We start from the raw sequence: 5,508 nt of genomic DNA on the forward strand, positions 1-5,508 counted from the left end.
CTACCCATCTTCTCTACCACATTTACCACTACTGCAAATGCCATTCAACTACCATCACTCTTCTCTTTCTCTCTTTCACTCATTTGTCTGTCTGTTTGTCTATCTATCTGTTTGTCTGTTTGTCTATGTGTCTTTCGTTCATCTTTCTTCTCTCTATCTCTCTCATTTGTCTTCTCTCTATGTCTCCCTCGCTCATCTCTCTTCTCTCTATCTTTCTCATATCTTTTCTCTCTCTGTCTCTCTCGCTCATCTCTTTTCTCTCTATCGTTCATCTCTTTTCGCTCTCTTTCTATATGTCTCTCTCATCTCTTGTTTATCTCTATTTTTCTATATGTCTCTCTTTATCGATTTCTCTCTCTGCCTCTCTGTCTCTCTCTATATCTCTTTCTCTCTTTATCTCTCTCTCGCTCATCACTCTGTCTTTCTCTCTCTTCTCTATCTGTCTCTCACTCATTTCTCTCTCTCACTACCCATCTCCTCTACCACCTTCACCACTACTGCAAACACCATTCCACCACCACCATTACTGTAGCCACTTCACCTCTACGACTACCATTACTACTACTATCGCCACCACTCCACTACCACCACTACCACTACTACTACCATTACCTCTCTTTCACCCCTGCCACTCCATTTACACTACCACTACCACAACTTCACCACTAATCTGTTTCGCCATCACCATCACCACCGCCACCACCATCATCTCTTATCCACCACCTTCACTACTGCTGCCGCTCCTTTTCCTCTACTACAAAAAATTAGTTCATGATTTTTAGTAATAAAAAAAAATAGACCGCAGAAAAATATTTTTCATTGACTACAGAAAATTAACTTTTATTTTAGTGAAAATATTTTTCATTAAAATATATACGAAACAAATCAACCTTAATAACGGAAAGAAAAAAAAATTATTATTTATTTATTTTTATTATTTAAATATTTATTTATGATGATTTTTTTTTTATTTTTTTTATTTTTTTTTCATCCTGCCCGCTCGGTCCCCCCCCATTTTTTCCATTCCCGCGCCCCAAAATCCCCAATCTCTTTAGAACCAAAAAAAAACCCTAAATCTAATCGAGACAACATCAATTGTTTAATTGTGAAATAACAGCTGGACGGACATGCGCATCTTCTGTTTTCTTCTTCCTCCTCCATCAGTCTTAACATTTTGGGTTTGGCCTGAAGCAAAGCAAGCCAATGGCTTCTCCTGTTTCTTCCTACTTGTACTACTACACATCTCCTCTTTCATTCTCTTCATCATCTTCGCGACCTATCTCCCTTTCTTCTAACCCTAACAATCTCTCTTCTTCACCTTCTCGCTTTCGACACCTCTCCTTTCAGCCCAAGAAAGGTATTAGGGTTCCAAACTCCCCTCCCCGCCTCAGAGTCCTCTGTCTCCGTGAATCCAAAGGTAATCAATCATCTCTCTCTTTTGAGTTTCTGATTTTTACGATGCTCTCGTGATTTGTGCTTTTATTGGGTTCTTTCTTCTAGTCGTGAAAATCAGCTTGATTGTTTGGATTGACGGATTTGGTGAGAAAATAAATAAATATCTAGTAACTTAACTTATTTGGATCTTTGAGGATGTATGAAACAGAAATTACTTTAAAACTCATGTTTTCTGATTTGCTGAAAAATGAATGTTATTATTTATAAATGAAAACTTTTATTTCTTGTTCAAATTCTTGAAAATTTTGGATCAACATATTTGATGGGATGGGGGAAGACAGATAGTTGTTTGATTGACATCTCCCATCAAATGCTACTTCCATTTACTTTTGAACTATGGAGACAACATCAATTGTTTAATTGTGAAATTGATGGTAAAATGATTTTGATCTCACTCCCATTTGGAAATCTGTTTATATGGCATTGCCTTTCAGGTTTCATAGGTCTCTTGTTTTTCCATATTTTTTGAATAACAGATTTTGGAATATGTGTCTACCTTCATAGAACAGTCATGCACCACTCACTTTAATTTAACATTGTCCAATAATTTCTTTTCCATTTAAATGATTTTGTTTTAAAGTTGCCACTTCTCTTTGCATTGTATGAGTAGTTATTCTCACTATTTTAAACTTACCATCAACCTCTCTTTTAGTTATACTCCACCCTCTTGTAATTCCACAAAAAAGTGTGTATTCAAATTAAAATTCTTTTATGATCCATTTGGTTCATGAATTTGGTAAAGGGAAAAGTAAAAGATAATGCTAAGGAAATTATTGTTCCTTGTTTGAAAGTATGTGAGGAATTTTTTGTTCCAAGTATAATTTCTTCTTCTCCTCATTGCACGAATTTTTATTATTACATGAAAAATGTCAATCTAACTTTGCTTTAAGTAGGAGGGAAAACACGAAGGATAAAGATTTTCCTTTCCTTTTACCTTACTAATTTCAAGTTCCACACAATGCCTTGATAAAATTACGAAATTCCACCGTATTTCCCTAGTAGATGGAAAGAATGTAGAGTGTCAAATAAATTAGTTGGTTTTGAGGAAGACAAACGTAGCTTCAAAAAAGAGGATCCCCAAATGAGGTGTTAGCTACATTGAGTGAATATGAATACTCCTTTCCTCGAAAGATGCTTTTAATCATTCTCATGTTTTTAATGGTTTTCAAAGGAGTTTCTTTTAGGTGTTAGCTTAATGCAGTAGTATGCATAGATCAAAACTCAGTTGCCATCTTCATTTCACATCCTGTCAACTGCAGAGTCTATTCACCAAACGGAAGAAGTTGCTTTATGTTATTCTTACATTGCACTGTTCAAATATCATGCAGTTTTGAGAGAGAGAGAGAGAGAGAGAGAGAGAGAGAGAGAGAGCAAGATGAGTGGAGCAGTTCTGGTGGCTGTTGCTGCAGCAATGGGTAACTTACTACAAGGATGGGATAATGCTACTATTGCTGGTAATTTATTCTTTCATTTATTTTTACTCTTTTTTATTGTATTGTTATATTATGGATCACAACTAATAAATTTTGTGCTTTTGAATCCCCAGGCGTTTTATTTCTTTACAGTAGGAATTCAAAATTTGTTTTTATCTTCGATATTTTCAGAAACAAAAACAATAAAAAAACACCCATTCATCAACTTATCTTTTTTATTTTACGGGTTTCTGTAGGATTTTGGAGTTTCCTCAATACTTTTTTTCCCTTCTTTTTTATTCTTTTGATTTTCTTGTGTGATTGTACTCAGGTTGTGCCCCCTCTCTACTTTATCTATCACAATCTTCTTTGTTGCTTATCAGAAAAAATAATAAAGTGTTTCCAATAGAAGTGTTTCAGCAAATCAATTTGTCAAACAAAATTTTCATTTTCCCAATTTTTGAGAATAGAATATGAAAACAAAAATGATACCAAACACACCCTGAATTTTACCATTACTATAGAAATTCACACCTATAAATATCTATCACCTATTTCCAAGAAGTAGAGAAACTTTAATGTCTCAAATCATAAATAAATTGTTTTAACAAAAAAGCCACTCAAGTAGATGAAGTTTTAGAATTGATAAGATGAGATTTTTTTATTGTAGCCTTGGACTCAATCTACTCCTCCTTTTAAACCCTTATTCAGTGAGGACTAAACTAGGCATGCTTTCCTTGGATCTCATAGAAGATTGTTCATGTCAACACAACTTAGCTGAAAATAATTTTCTATGCGACTATCACCCCACATTTCTTGGGTAGAAGATGAATCTTGCACTACAAGTGATGTTCATTTAGAAATTTTGATCATATAAAAGATTTAAAATAAACAACACTGTCAATTTGATGCATCAATTTGCACGTAGTAAAAAACAAAAAATTGACTTCAAATTACAATTCCATCTAGTTTAGGTCCTAATTTGAATAAATTACATCAATTTTCAAAATGATTTGTACTAAATACATACACAAACAAATGATTTTCTTGCATGGACTTTGTAGAGTAGAGTAGAGTAGAGTAGACCCAATGGAGGATTGAGAGGATTGGGATGTTTTGGGATGTTTAGAATTGGACTAAATGGGCAGTGTGTTCAAACTCCTTTTCCAGTGGTGACAACTATTTTAAGGTTTTCATCAAACGAACAATTATATGTAGTAAATAAAAATTTAATTCCACTCATACCTGTGTGGAGTTGCCCCTGCTTCTATAGGAATCACATTTGCTCCACAGAAGTGCAGGTTTTTTGGTGGAATTCCTCCTCATTACCTGTTTACTTTTTGTAGGGTTTTGATTACTTAATCATTTGTTGCATAACCTTCTCTTTCAAAATGATGCATATGCTATGTGGGCATAAGCAAAGCTTTGGCATCCACATGCTAGTTGGGCTGACTGGAAAATTAATTCTTACTTTTCCAAGATAAGGAAATGCAGTAGTCTCAAATGTGTCTGTCAATGCACAAATTCTGCCATGATGCTGATTGGTGAATGTTGCTGTTGCCTTATCTGATCATCCAAATTTAATAAAATTTTACCTTGTCATCATCTTCTTTAAATTGATTACTGATGAATGTGTGAAAGATAGGATTAGAAATGAATATATGCGCGAAATGGTAGGAGTACTATCAGTTGAAGATAAGTTGAGAGAGAAGATGCTAAGATGATTTAGTCATGTATAACAAAGACCTATGGATTCAATTGTAAGGAAGAGTTAATTGTAATCACATATTAGTATTCTTCTCACAATTCTTTATGATGGACCCTTTGCATGTGAGTTCCTACAAATAAATTTGTGTATTCTACAATCCAAGACAGGTAGGAACCCTTTAAGTCCAACCCTTCCCACTCTCATCAGACATGAAAAAATTCCCTAGGTATATTACAATAAGAGTTTATTACACTATTTTGGACTATATTGAATTCCATTGTTATTGTTATTATTATTATTATTATTATTATTATTATTATTATTATTATTATTATTATTATTATTTATTATTTTTTTTTGTGAGCAGGGAAAGCTTTGGTTTCTCCAATTGAGAGATATGCAGTTGTTCCTGATGACAACGTAAATGTTCTTTCCACAGTTTTCATTGTCTTCATTACTGGTGTTTAAATAGTTGGTTTCTCCAAAAGATTATAATTTGCAACTGTTATCTATTTATTTGTAGGTCAAAAGGATAAATTTTGCCGAGGGGAAGATCTGATTCTAGAAGTAAGGAATTTGCAGCTTGATTTTTGAAATAGGCTCAAAATTGAGATCTTGTTGGGAATTTTTTATTTTTTTATTTTTTGTAGGAGCATTTAAATATCCAATGTGTTGATTGGTGAATTTTAGATTTTATTTTATTATTTTATAGGATTTGGGTGAATTTTATAATTTAAATATGCTTTTATGAACATGTCCAGTTTAATTATTCTTTGTAAAATATTGAATTTGATGGTTTGATCAATTTTTATTTTTATTTTCTGCTATGATGTTTTTGTGAATGAAATGTAAATAATCAGCTCTTAGAGAGTGAGAGACGGCACCACCGTCGGAAAAAATAGAAAATTTTAATATTTTTATTAATTTTGTTAT

At 33.2% G+C, this 5,508-nt stretch overlaps 1 long non-coding RNA gene across 1 annotated transcript; it reads left to right on the forward strand.

Moving 5' to 3' along the window:
• Positions 1-2,793: 2,793 nt before the first annotated feature.
• Positions 2,794-5,221, forward strand: LOC114306866 (uncharacterized). The gene is made up of 3 exons (XR_014365763.1): positions 2,794-2,909; positions 4,943-4,995; positions 5,099-5,221. It is a non-coding gene; the product is annotated as an uncharacterized LOC114306866 (long non-coding RNA).
• The last annotated feature ends 287 nt before the right edge of the window (positions 5,222-5,508 follow it).

This window comes from Camellia sinensis, chromosome 4 (assembly GCF_055761805.1).
Source record: "Camellia sinensis isolate YWXY chromosome 4, ASM5576180v1, whole genome shotgun sequence".
In the NCBI taxonomy this organism is placed as follows: Eukaryota; Viridiplantae; Streptophyta; class Magnoliopsida; order Ericales; family Theaceae; genus Camellia; species Camellia sinensis.